Source organism: Prionailurus viverrinus, chromosome B1 (genome assembly GCF_022837055.1).
Source record: "Prionailurus viverrinus isolate Anna chromosome B1, UM_Priviv_1.0, whole genome shotgun sequence".
In the NCBI taxonomy this organism is placed as follows: domain Eukaryota; kingdom Metazoa; phylum Chordata; class Mammalia; order Carnivora; family Felidae; genus Prionailurus; species Prionailurus viverrinus.
The window spans coordinates 172,465,193-172,479,809 of record NC_062564.1 but is presented as its reverse complement, the minus strand read 5'-3'; the positions used below and the strand labels follow the sequence as shown (position 1 = coordinate 172,479,809).

The window sequence follows — 14,617 nt, the reverse complement described above, 5'->3', positions numbered from 1 at the left end:
ACTTTAGACCTGATATTGGTTAGGACTTGGGGAGGGGGGAGGGGAGTGGAGGCTGGGAGGAGGGAAGAGGCTTTTATTTCCTGAGCTTCTGTAGAAATATTTATGATTTTAAACCTTCTTAAAGTAACAGAACTCAATCTTTACCCGTGTGCATGAAATGAACATTGTCATAATAACGGGTGAGGAGAGAGGGGAGGGCAAGTTAATTTGAGTCATTTCTGAAAGACAGTTTGACAATATCAAGAGCTTTGCAGTGTTCATTAAAAATAGTTCATTTTCATTAGCCCATGCTTCCATTTATAGAAATTTACCTCAAGAAAATAATCAGACACACAAATGAAATGTATAGGTAAGTATGTTCACTACAGTGGTATTTATTATGTAATGAACATAATAGCACCTATTTATACGTGAATGCAGCAAACATAATGTACAATGGTATAGAAATGGCTAAATAAATTATGGCATAGTTGTAGGATAAAATATTTATCTCATGTTCTCAACTATGTGAACCTTGTTAAATAATATTTAGAAAATATCTGAAATATCTAAAAGAAACAAAAAAAGAATAAATATAATGTTAATTGTGGTTATCAGTGGATTCTGAGATTATAAGCAATTTCATAGGTTTCCTTTAATGAATATGCTTTTCTTTTTTTAAATTTTTTTTTTCAACGTTTATTTATTTTTGGGACAGAGAGAGACAGAGCTTGAATGGGGGAGGGGCAGAGAGAGAGGGAGACACAGAATCGGAAACAGGCTCCAGGCTCTGAGCCATCAGCCCAGAGCCTGATGCGGGGCTCGAACTCACGGACCGCAAGATCGTGACCTGGCTGAAGTTGGATGCTTAACCGACTGCGCCACCTAGGCGCCCCATGAATATGCTTTTCTAAAAATATCATAATTTTTAAAAAAGTTAGCTCTCCAAGTCCCTGAATTCTGTAGACTAAGTCCAGAACCCAGCCTAGAGGACATGAAAACAAAGGACTTTGGCAGGGGCGGGGAGAAGGGTGCGGCGGGAGAGGGACGGTGAGGGCTTGGAGGCTGTTGCTGGGTACACTGGTGTCACCAGCAGCTCCTCCCTGACATACAAGGATTGGAGCTTTGTGAGGGTTGTGGCTGTGGCTACGGAGGGCCGTCTGTCCAAGGTTTAGCCTCTTTCATGCTCCCTGTCCCTGCTATAGCATACATAGGACTGTCGCCCACATAATACTAATACCTTCTATCTGTAGAGAATTATGTCCTTGTCAGAGTGCATTTACATGGGTTGTAATTCACCACATTGCCGAGATTTGGAGAGTCTGACATGACAGTTATTTTTACCTTCTACGAAGGTAAAAAAAAAAAAACAGCAATTAGAGACAGCGGGAGGATTGTTCAAGAACACACAAGTGTCTTTTCCAGCTTGTGCAAAGGACCCTTCCTTGTGTCCAACACTTTTGGAAGACAACTCTGATAAGATACCCTTCACCTCTTTTTTTGGGTGGTATAAGAGGCAATTTATAAGCAATACATAATTATTCCTTGTCTTTTAATGCCAAAGATGCCCACACGTACAGATAGCAGTAGTAATTTTTCCTCCTTAGGTCACAAAGATGTAAACTTAACAAAGAAATAAGGACTTATATTGTGGGTTTAAAATGACTTACCATGTTATATAAACCACCAAGGTTGTTATAACAAACACACACCGGGTACATATTGTCTAAGCAGCAGATACCTTGGTTGATAGGAATGAAAATTTAAGGTTTTATTTAAGTGAAGAAGAAAAGGACATTGGGAACGTACTCACCAAAACCCCACTAATTTGGTTTGTCTGGTCCTTTTATAGGATGTAGAACAAGAGTATACAGGGAAATTCAGGCAGCTTGCTTGGGATTTTTCAGTTCAATTTTTGGCATGCCCTTTGAAGCAAATCCTAAGGGGTAAAAAAAAAAAAAAAAAATTGCTACAAATGTCTTCTATTTAAATATCATTTTCATAAGTGGGTTAAAAATGTGAGGCCATTTTCTTTTTTTTCTTTTTTCTTTTTTAAAAAAATGTTTATTTATTTTAGAGAGAGAGTGAGAGAGAGAGCACAGCAGAGGAGGGGCAGACAAAGAGAGGGAGACACAAGAGCCAAAGCAGGCTCCAGGCTCTGAGCTGTCTGCATAGAACCCAATGTGGGGCTTGAACTCACGAACTGTGACATCATGTCCTGAGCCGAAGTTGGATGCTTAACCGACTGAGCCACCCAGGTGCCCCATGGGCCATTTTCTGAAAGAAAGAAAGAAAGAAAGAAAGAAAGAAAGAAAGAAAGAAAGAAAGAAAGAGAGAGAGAGGGAGGAAGGACGAAAGAAAGAACGAACGAACTACCATTACTCTGTCGTGTTCCCTACAAACCAAGAAACATAACCATTTATTCTTCCTCCTATTCTTGAAGAAACGGGGACCAGTAATAAGAATGGGTCATTACCCTCCTTCCTGCTGAATCCAGGCAGTGTCTCAAAAACCACTGAAACAAGAACTCTAGCCATTCACTACCAACTGATTAGAGTTGCTATGAAGGCAACTTGCTATTCTGCCCTAAGGGCATAGTACAGGATTTGGGGTCCTAGGATAATCTTTAAAGTCATAATACAGAAAACATTCAAATTAAAGAGAGTTAAGTTCAAGATAAGGATATTTCAGATGAGACATCAAAATATATACTGAGCACAAAACTTTGACCTTACTTCACATCTAAAAATAGAAAGTTTGCTCCCCTGAAGAAAATTAAGGGAGTTGGATTACCAGTAGTTTGCTTTGTGTTTTCGTTTTTGTTTTAAGATGTAGCACCCTTTCTTCCACCAAAAATTTACCTGGATGCAAAAACAGAATTGATAAAACAGGAAGCTGGCTGAAGTGGAAATAATGGATGGTATAGGGAGAGATCCCCATCCATTCTGCTCTGTTGTCCACTAGGGCTGGGTGGGGACCCCATAGGACCTGTAGGACTACAGAGGGCACAGTTTGGAACCCGCCAACTAAATGGCCCCTAAAGTCAGTTACAGTTCCAAATTATTCTGCCTTGACTATATTGCATATTGTAAAGACTGGCAAAAAGCTTTCCGTGAGATCCATAACCTTATGGGAATACAAGTAATAAAACTAAGCCATGAGCTAGTTTTCATCCTTATTATCAATGATCTATGAAAGAAAAGAAAAGAAAAGAAAAGGCCACACCCTCAAGTGAATCATAGAATAATAGCTGTTAAAATATTTAGTTGTCAAAGCATATAATCCTTACCCAAATCTGTGAGGACAATTTTCTAGATGCTGTATCCTGGATAATACCTAATGGTCAACATCACAGTATTGGATAAATAAGAATAAATGTGCAATTACAAAGTGTGTCCTGAAATTAATTCTACCGTGTTGAGGCAACAGAATAAATTCAGTCTCCTGAACTGTTCATGTCTTAACTAAGTGATTCCGGACAAATTTATTCAACTTTTTGGAGCCTCAGTTTCCTTATCCATAAAGTGGAGATTTTATGGAGAACAAGAGATTGTATGAGAACAGAGGAAGGACTGCATGAAAAATACAGAATATAAAGTACCATTCCTGGCACATATTATTTATGCAGAATTGTGAGTTTTCGGTCTATTACAGCAAAATTTCCTCCTTTAAAAAATAATGTCATGTTAACGGACATGTACACTCTGTGAATTGAAATCAAATTATTAACATATAGATGAAATTGTAGGCTTTATATAGTTTGTGTTATATATTAATGAGTAAAAGAAAAGAAGGATTTTTAATGTGCCTGTCAAGGCTATTCAAATAACAGAAAATTTCTCCAAAAGAAAATACTTAGGCTCAATTGTTTATTTCCAGAAAAATCTGATTTTCCAGACTGACTCCAAACGCAACCCATTTCCTAAAAATTTTAATATTGGTTTACAAAACTCTTCAAGCAAAACCCACATGTCACTTTTGTTTTGTGGCTTCACGTTCCTCCTGACACAATACTGACTACCTTAGGGCATCCAGTTTGAAAAGTCCACCTCTGGTACAATTCCTGGGTTTTATTTATTTATTGTTTGTTTGTTTGTTTATTTACTTTATTCATTAAAAAATTTTTTTTAATGTTTACTTAGTTTTGAGAGAGAGAGAGAGGGAGTGAGAACATGAGCGGGGCTCATATTCGAGCGGGGCTCGAATTCATGAACTGTGAGATCATGACCTGAGCAGAAGTCGGACACTTAACCGACTGAACCACCCAGGCACCCTATATTTTTTTAAATGTTTATTTTTGAGAGAGAGAGAAAGAGAGAACGAGCGAGCACACGAGCAGGAGAGGTGCAGAGAGACAGGCAGAAGATAAGAAGCAGGCTCCATGCTGACAGTGGAGAGCCAGATGTGGGGCTCAAACTCATGAACTGTGAGATCATGATCTGAGCCGAAGTCAGACACTTAACCGAATGAGCCACCCAGACGTCCCCAGTTGCCGGATTTTAGTGTGGAGGCAACTATCTTACTGAAGGTCACATAACTATGTATATTAATAAGATTTGCGAGGCAGTTCCTAGAGAAAAGAAATGGTTTCCAGACATTTACTGGGTTAATTAATTCACTTTAACCTCCTCACCCACTCCTCATTCTATGAAACAGCTATGGATACTGCTTTCTATATCATGGAGTTTTTATGAAGACCTAATGGGGAAATCTTCCTAGATTCCACAAAGGAAAGCTATTCTGAGCAGAACGCTTGTTTTGTTTTCATCTGGGTGGGGGTGGGGAGGCCTGTGACTCTTAGAGCTGCTGCTTCCTCTTCGACAATGGCGGGACTGAGGGCAAATGTTTGCTGGATTTATGATGCCTGTGGCACCATCTCTGTTCACACTGATTTTTACCCTTTCTTCTTTATCTTGTCATACCGTGGGCAGTTTTGAAAGCTTTTCCAAACCCACTTTCAGAGTTATGAATACATAAAAGTAATAAATGTATTTTTCCCCCAAAAGACACCCCAGTCTAATATCAAGTGCCTTGTCACGTTCTGCTTCTCAACCCCATTAGAAACCTAGATTAAACAAAATTTCTCATCCTTTCTGAAGATAAACCAGTTGCCTATACTCAGGGGTGTTAGTACATGGGCTTAAAGCTACCAGGAGACCACGAGGGCAAGAGTTAGGTAACAGGTAAGAGTTCAGATAACAGAATCCTCACTCTGCCACTAGCAGGGTTTGACCACGGGCACGCCACTTAACTTTCTGGGCCTCAACATCCTCACCCATGTACTGAAGCGGACACAAACACCTCACGTGAGAGTTGCTATAACGTAAAATAAGACACTTCATGTGAAAGCATCTTATAAACGGTCAACCATCATCTCCTGCCTGGACATTATCCTTCCAACTGACTGTTTTATACACTCTGGACCACGGCAATCAACCTAGCTCTCACAGCAAGCAGAGTGATATAAAAAAAAAAAAAAAAAAAAAAAAGAAAGGGGTGCCTGGGTGGCTCAGTCGGTTAAGCGGCCGACTTTGGCTCAGGTCATGATCTCGCCATCCGCGAGTTCGAGCCCCGCGTCGGGCTCTGTGCTGACAGCTCAGAGCCTGGAGCCTGTTTCAGATTCTGTGTCTCCCTCTCTCTGACCCTCCCCCGTTCATGCTCTGTCTCTCTCTGTCTCAAAAATAAATAAACGTTAAAAAAAAAAAAAAAAGAAAAAGAAAAAGGAAAGAAAGACAAAAACCACAGGGGCACCTGGCTGGCTCAGGTGGAAGAGCAGGTGACTCGTGATCTCAGGGTCATGAGTTCAAGCCCCATGTTCGGTGTAGAGATTACTTAAATAAAAAAAATAAACCTCAACAAAACAAAACAAAACATAATTTGAGCATGTCTTGTCACCCTCCTGCTTGAACCTCTACCCTTTCTTAGAATATGCCCATAGAATAAAGTCAATATCCTTAGGAAGGCCTATAACGAAGACTTTGGCTCCTCTTCCAACCTCATCTTGGGTCGTTTTCCTCCTTATACGTGCTGTTCCCGATGCTTCAATCCCTCCTCACCAGTCCCCCTACCCAGCCAGCTTGTTCTCATCCTTAACTTTCACTCCTCAGAAGCCATCTTTAGATCCCAAGATATATTTTCACAACATCACACAATCTCTCACTGTAGTCCTCATAATACTAAATCATAGGAGGCTGCCATTTTGAAGGACACAAACAATAGAACCTTGGCAAATTTATATGCTTTTACCTTAAAACAACGGGTATAATAATGGCCTTCCCTGTCAGTTGTAAACTTTGCCAGGGCAGAATCCACCACTATAATCCCAGTGCCTCACAACTAATCTTAGCACACAGTAGGTGTTTAACTGTTTAATTAGTGTGTGAGATGTTGTTACTACCTTTTTAATGCTAAGCACATAATTTGTATCTTGTCATTGGTAGTAAAAACCATGCTTTTATTCAAATGCTACTTCTATGTTCTATAGGAATAAAATGAAGAAATGGAATGAAAAAAATTATTTTTTAAGATTGTCATTTCTGGGGGCGCCTGGGTGGCGCAGTCGGTTAAGCGTCCGACTTCAGCCAGGTCACGATCTCGCGGTCCGTGAGTTCGAGCCCCGCGTCAGGCTCTGGGCTGATGGCTCGGAGCCTGGAGCCTGTTTCCGATTCTGTGTCTCCCTCTCTCTTTGCCCCTTCCCCGTTCATGCTCTGTCTCTCTCTGTCCCAAAAATAAAATAAAAACGTTGAAAAAAAAATTAAAAAAAAAAAAAAAGATTGTCATTTCTGGCATTTCAGGCACACACGGATTCTAATATGTACAATATGCATCATGAGGGATAGAATTTAGCCCACTGGTGTGATGTCATTTATGGATTTGTGTTTTTTTCACTCAAATGTTTCTCACCAAAGGGCAGAATGAAAACAATTCTCAAAGGAAAGCAGATGATTTGGATTTATTTCTTTTTACAGCTTTTGCCACGTGATAGCAAACAGCTAGGGAGAAAAGGATAGCATCTAAAAGAGAGCTAGACTTAAAACTGAGGAATTTAAAAATACACTTCCCCACGATATTCAAAAGGAATGCATCCTACAATCTTCCCAGATCAACTTATCTAACTATATCATAGCTTACGTCTCTCATGAAATGAACAGAGCAAAGATCAATCTGAACCAAAGTTGGAGGACATATGGGGTAGGCGAGGCTTATTCACGAGCTATGCTACTTAACAATATTAATAATGTTAATAACAGTTAACATTCATTAAGTGCTTATTATGCACCAGGTACTGTGCTAAGCATTTTGTGTACACTGTCTTCTTTAATTACTACTGCAACCCCATGAAACAAATTCTCTGGTTACAGTCATCCTGGAGATGAGGGAACTAAGACACAGGGAGAGTGCCCATCAGTGAAGGTCCCTTAGCTGTAAGTGCTGAATCTGGAATTCAAACCCAAGAGGTCTGAGATCAGAATCTGCACTCTTAATTATTCTGCTCCATGGAAGAATCCAATTCCAACCGCATCCTAGTCTGGGAGAGTAGACAATTAAAATTTGTGCTGTAACAAAAATGACATTATATGTATTTATATTGCAGCTTCAGAGTCATTTATGAGTCAAAACTGTGAAGGGAAAACCGTGATTTGTCAAAGCCAACTGTCTAAGAATTTTTTCAAGAGTTCCAATATTCCAATATTCAACTTTAAACAGTAAAAGATATATTCAACCTGGGTTAGAAATAAGGATAGAAGTGTAGAGTTTTTGGATGAAGAGGAGAGAATGCCAGATACTCATAAAGATCATGGGCTCAAAAAACCTGGTTATCCAATGTGCTCCCTAGATTCTTGAAAGGCTGTTATGCTTTTTGAAAGCATAACACGTTGGAAAGTTTTTGAGAAACCAGAGACTCCAGGAAAGGAATCAACAGCCTGCAATTTCACTTTCTCAGTGGACAATCTCTAATCTGACTGTTCTTTCTTGCTAACATTTAAAAAAATCATCTACCTCTTTTAGTAGCAAAGAAAATGAACACACTAACATTCACGCCATGGAAATATGATTTTTAAAATAAATACAAATTACTAATTCTTTATGTATGATTCATGGGTGGTGGTTATTGAGATTTCACTCCCCATCCCCCTCCGTCTTTGTGCATTGACATTTGACCCTTTTTATAATATGCACCTTGCACCAGTGAAACTTAAGGCACCAGCTAGTTACTCATTAAACTTGGGTGCCAAGGGCTGACTTGTACAAATTACACTGTTAACTGCCCAGTCTGGCCTGTGTGTAGAAGTGGAAAAAAGCAATCATCATAGCTGTGAATTTCTGTCATATCGGCAGAATTGAACTACAAATTGCAGCAATTCGTGCCTGACCTCTGATCTGTGAAGTAAGTCTAAACCTTTGAACTTCAGCTTGGAACTGAGAAACAGCATTTACTTGTACTGGAGAAGATGGCTAGCAAGTATTCTCTGCTGTGAATAGTTAACTCTGTGACTGTGGGTCGACCCACATCCCATCGACCTCCCCTACAGAGTCAACCGGCGTAAGGGACTCGGAGGGAGATCTTGAGAGTAGACTTCTTATCCAATGGCATTTTGAACAAATCTAATAAAAGTAGAAAGTTTCAGGATGCAAATTTTGTGAATAAATACATAAAAACAAAAAGGGAGGAATCTGAGATCACTTAAATTATCGGGCATTTATACTATGTACACTAAAAAAAAAATTCTCTTTACAAAGGTTTTAATACTTAAAACTTTTTACCAAACAGTGCTATCTCTTGTATGTTAAATTTGAAAACAAATATATTATCAAATTTCTATATAAAATACAAACCCGTATTAAACTATCTCTGGGAAAAAGCAATCGTAAAATATCAGTTACACTTTTCTTTGAACCCAAACTTTGCTTCTGATACTAAACATTAGATGAAGAGGAATGAGTAAGTATAATAATGTACGTTTCTAATACATTTTGTCATAACACGATTCATCACATTTTATTTATTAAGAGGAAGGTTTTTCTTTTGAGAATTAGCTTCAAATGCTGTTCAAGTTGCTCCATTGCCAGGTAGAAAGCAGCAAATAAAGACTGTATTTCTCTGGTTTCTTTGAGTTCCTAGTAGAACAAATCTCATATAGCACATAAAATATAACCAAACTCTTCTTTATAACGAAAGTGAAACTTATTTGTAGTTTTTAAAGCACACAACGTCCACTTAACTAAGTCCATTTCACAACCGATACTATTGGTTTGGAACAATGGTGCTGCAAGAGGAGTCTTCTTATACCAGACCTTTTTCCAAAGAGGAAACATCACTATTGCTGACTTTATGTAGCAATTATCATAATGCTAATCCCACCTATTTTTCTTATTTTTCATTATCACATACCTTAAAATCACAAATCTCTTCTCTAAAGACTTACTCAAATGACTCTGGAAAACAAAGGTGGACACTATTGATAAATTCCTGCTATTTGATCCCATAGTTTAACTAGCAGCAATCTATGAAAATATCACTTTGTGAAGACCTTAGCTTTTTCAAGTGTGCACAGTGAAGATCTACTGGAAGAACTGATTTTTAAAAATGTTTATAACTTAAGAATTTTGGGTTTGCTGCTGGTAAGGCAAACTGTGCACTATTTGAAACTACTACCAAGTTCTAATTTTTTTTTTTTTTTTTTTTGCCTTCGATTAAAAAAAGGGAACATTTGTTTATTTGACCTGATCTAAATTACTGGAACCAAACACAACCATCTCATCCTCTCTTCCAATTAAAACAAATAAGGTGTCCCCTACCTTTCCAGTCTTGAAATCTGGATGCGACAGGCTAATAGTAACAAAAGCTTTCCTTAAGCAACCCCTGCTCCTGATCCGGGGAACTGCGTAACTCTGTTTTCCATGGCACACGTCTCCTCATTGGTCAATGAGCTTTGGCCACTTAAATGCCTTGGGAGTCATTTGCTAAGGGCACCTGGAATGAGCTTTGAGTGGGTGGTACAGAAAGAAGGGAGGTGTAAAAATGGCCAGCTACAGAATGCTCAACAGCAGTCTGAAAACTTAATGAAAAACCCGCTGTCACAAATGGATTCGGGGAAGGCCCAAGAAGACAAAAGCTCCGGCATTTCAGAGAGAAGAAATTTAACTGAAACCTTTACTTACACGCCACTACTGACTGAAAGTAAACACGTGATCTTTGAAATCCACCTTCCTGGAATAAGAGAGGTGCCAGCTATTTTGTGCTGCTTGATGAGATGGAGAAAAACAGTGATTGCTACTTCATCCAGGTTGTTGTGGAATTTAATGAATGGATACTTGTAAGTGCTTAGATACAGGCAAAAGTTACACATGAATTAAACTCTCATTTGATTTTACTTCCAGTTTGGAGCTGGAAATGGATTTACTGGTAAGAAGCGGAGAAAAAACAGAAAGGGCCATAGAAAAAGAAGGGAGTGGTAAAACATGATTCATGGTAATGAAGACAGTTCGTACATAACAACGGGTCAGGGACCTAAAGCACCTAGGCAGAGTAAATACACTCCTTTTCAAGCAGGTCAGAGACGAACCTCATTGAAAGTCTCTCTGGAGGTTGAGTTTGTTAGTCCTGGTGGTTGGGAGAGATCAGGGGAGCAGGGAGCAGAAGGGGGACTGTGGGGAGGGTCCTGAAAGTGAGGTAACATCTGGGACCCAAGGTCTTTCGAACAAGGATTAAAATCAGCTCCACAGCATATAAACAGAGAAATGAATCTATCATTTCAAAACTGTGGTCTCCAGTTTTCCTTTAGTGGTCATGTTAACCTTACTGAATTCTATAAAACCTTAGCAATTTGACGTCACCAAGGTGGGAAGTAAAAAGACCAGACTGACAAGAAAGTTTGAAAATCTGTTTATCTACCTCTTAAAAAAAAAATAGAAACAGCACTATTACTCCTAAATAATCTAAAACTATCAATAGAGACTAGAAAATATCAGCAGGTTAGTAAAGGGCCAAAATCCAGAACAAGTCTTAGATTATAAAACTAAGTTGACAGGTTCTGAAATGGAGGAAAACTGAGGCAATGTCTCAACAACACTAAGGCAGTGTTTCCAAAAAACTACTGATTTTGGACTCATTCCTCTTGACTACAAGTAAGACCCAAGAAATGTGCCTTTCATATGAGTATTTTACTCAAGCATTTTAATAAATTCTGGGTGTGTGGTACACTTTAAGCGGAGTATTTTTGGTTTGGAGGTTTGGGGTGTGTGTGTGTGTGTGTGTGTGTGCGCGCGCGCGCATGCGCACGCGTGTGTGTGCACATGCCTGTGTGTGCGCATGTGCGTGTATGCATTCTTACACCAAACATTATCAAGAACACAAAGACTTAGGAAACAATCCATCTCAAAGCGATACACTTATAAAGTAAGGCGGTAAGGACAGGGCAGCTGTTCACTGAATACCTGAATGTAATAATTACAATTACAGCCTGCCTTAAACAAAAAAATAAGCAAATTTTTCTTGCTTTTACTTTGAAAAAAGTTAATTTTAAAAAATTAGTCAAACATGCACACAGATATTTATGGTCTTTGTAAAAACAATGCACACTAGTTATAACACATTCAAACAATATAGGAAAGTACCCAGAAAAAGTAAAAGTCACCAATTCTTCTACCGCCATTGACACTGACTGCTACTAGCATAGTTCTCCATGTAGGCAAATGTATAAAACTGTAAGTCAATGCCATCATGGTAGACACATTGTGCTACATTCACTGTGTTAACTTCTGATGTATCTGGCTTGCAACAAGCTTAAGTCGTCCCTGGAGGAGTGATCTTTGTCTCAACAAAGTACCTTTGTTTTCAGAGTAGAGTGACAGCAGACATATCTGAGGTCCAACACTGTAGAGAATAGAAAAAAAAAATACACATGCAAAATAGAAGCTTGAGACAAGGCAAGTTCTAAGGTAATTTGGAAAAAGGAACAAGAAACGAGACTCAGGTCTGAGAGAACAAGAAGTAGAGCACAGGTGAAGACATGATATGAAACCAGGAAACTATCATGTGGGGCTATTTTAAATATAGGTAGTACCTATTACAGTCCTCTTTACTTGTTACTAGAGCTTTAATTTACCTAGCTTTAATTTATCTAAAGCTGTTACAAAGATCAAACGAATGCATATCGGTTTTGTATATCACAGTATATAGTTTTCCAGAAGCAGATTTTTACACTATTTAGAATTTTGAAATCTTTGCTGAAATTGTTTATTATATTAATGCATGGCTGAATCATAAAAAGAAGAAATTGTCCACACACAGATGCACACATTAAAGAACTAGCTTCCATCTGATAAGGTGTCAACCATTGGCATGGAAGCCATATAACTGCATTGGTGGTGTCAGCCATAACGACTGGCCATGAAGCTAATTAACCAGCGTTGAAAAGTAAGCACAGAGAGACGAGGGCATGCATGTACATATATGAGAGTCCTTCTGAAGAATGCATGTGACACACAGAACTCACTATAAGAAAGGCAATATTACAGGAAGGACTGATCCCTTCAAGACGGCTCTTAGTTACCACACACACACACACACACACACACACACACACACGCACAACATCTACAAGGACTTGGCCTCAGTTATGCATTGTTAAAATCCCTTTACCTGCCCTATCCTACCACCACTGTAGACCAAAAAATCTTCCTCTACTTTTTTAGAGTGGTTCCTACAAACGTGTATGATAAAAAGCACCATAGGGGCACCTTGGTGGCTCAGTTGGTTGAGCATCTGACTTCGGCTCAAGTCAAGATCTCATGGTTGGTGGGTTTGAGCCCTGGGCTCTGTGCTGACAGCTCTGAGCCTGGAGCCTGCTTCAAATTCTGTGTCTCCCTCTCTCTGCCCCTACCCCGCTTGTGTGTGCTTGCTCGCTTGCTCTCTCTCTCTCTCTCTCTCTCTCTCTCTCTAAAAAATAAATAAACAAAAAGAAAAAATTTTTAAGCCCCATAGTATTCCCTTTTGGTTAATTTGGCAAACAGTCTGTTATGGTATCAACAGGAAGAATTAAATAATAGACAATGCCATATTTGGGATAAAGAGTTTAACTTATCTAGACATTAGAAAAAGCTTTAAATTTAAAATGGTGTCCTCTCAGTATAATTGCTTTAAAGAGTAAAATTATAATAGTAACTAACGTGTATATTTCTTTCACTCTACCAATATTTGTCAAGTACCTTCTAAGTGTCAGACACTGTTCTAGGTACTAAGGTATTGGCAGTTAACAAAACAGACAAAAATCCTTGCCCTCATGAGCCCTCTAGTCCTATGGGGGAAAATCATTTAATGAATAAATCAGTAAAATATATAGGACGTTAGATTGTGAAAGAGCTAAGGAGAAAAAGCAGGAGGGGAGGAGAACAGGAGAGTGTGTGTGTGTGTGTGTGTGTGTGTGTGTGTGCGCGCGCGCGCGTGTGTATGGGGGGTGTGTCCTGCATGGTTTCTGACTTACAAGTAAAATTTACTATTTATTACTTCTTATAAAATTTAAGCATGTTACTCTATTATATTTCTAGTGGGATAGGCTTTAATCTAAGCATATATCTAAACTCATTTAAATTGTATGTCAAGTACTTCCTGTTCACATGGTAGTGACTATTTAATGTGGACACGGGAAAGGCAGCAGACATCTTAAATGTAGTAGCTAGGTGCCAGTACACGGTACTGTGGAAAGAAATCCAAGAGGGAATATAATGCTTTTGGAGGATTGTTCTGAAGTAAAACTAACTTTGCGCTACTTTCTCAGCTTAGTGGGAACTTCCAAGAGTTTCAATTGGCCAGGCTGGGCTGCTCGGAGATCTCCACACACCCTCACTCTGGCTCATTCCTACCCCCTTCACCCCCAGATTGCAGATGTGCACGACTGAGTCCCTAACCCTCAGAAATGTTCACTGTGACAGGAACAGTACTCAGAGAGAAGAAGACGACAGAGGTAGGAGTGGATCAGGACTGCTCCCTTCTCTTCAGAGTCTAGGGTCCTGCATTGATTGGGCTCATTCAAGAGCCTGTGACATCATACATCATTATGCCTGCCGTAGAGCCTCTCTGTAACTTCTCAGACAACTTGAATGACAGAATTATCCAATAAATTAAATCAAACAGCCCCACCTCATATCCAGCCAACTCCTTCCCTCCCAAGCTTTACTCAAGCAGAGGACATTTATTACTTTTACTTTAAATTTGTCACAAAAGCACAGCCACTCTAGTGTTCTCTACTTCCCTGAATGGGCAGTGAACAGCCCACAGACTTCAAGCACCTGTGTTTATTACAGGCAAGAGGACATCTGGTGAGGCAGCCAATGAAGAGGTACAGCAAGGTATGTTGCATTTCCTGTCCAACTTTCACTCAAATTCATCACCTCCATCTGTAATAAAATAACCGTAGCTAACTCCTCTCTATAGCCCTTGCCATATACCAGGCACTGTTGTATGTGTTTCACGTGTACTAACATATATGGTCCTCATAAATACATTTTGAGCTTACAGATTAGTATTATCTACATTTTACAGATGAGGACACTAAGGCACAAGAACAAAGAAACTTGCCCAAGACAAACAGGTTGGCAACGGTGGAATGAGGATTTGAACCCAGGCATTCTGGCT

General features: G+C 39.3%; 1 protein-coding gene across 10 annotated transcripts in view; it reads right to left on the bottom strand.

Moving 5' to 3' along the window:
- Nucleotides 1-14,617, bottom strand: part of RBM47 (RNA binding motif protein 47) — a 161,977-nt gene that overhangs the window by 35,794 nt on the left and 111,566 nt on the right. For 7 of the 10 annotated variants that reach the window (XM_047856069.1, XM_047856067.1, XM_047856070.1 and 4 more), the window contains one exon: nucleotides 1,793-1,918. The exons of 2 other annotated variants lie outside the window; for them this stretch is intronic. The gene's annotated coding sequence lies outside the window, so the exon portion shown is untranslated. Of the gene's footprint in view, nucleotides 1-1,792; nucleotides 1,919-9,780; nucleotides 10,016-14,617 lie in introns of those variants that run through there. One more of the 10 variants, XM_047856074.1, reaches the window with a different exon arrangement.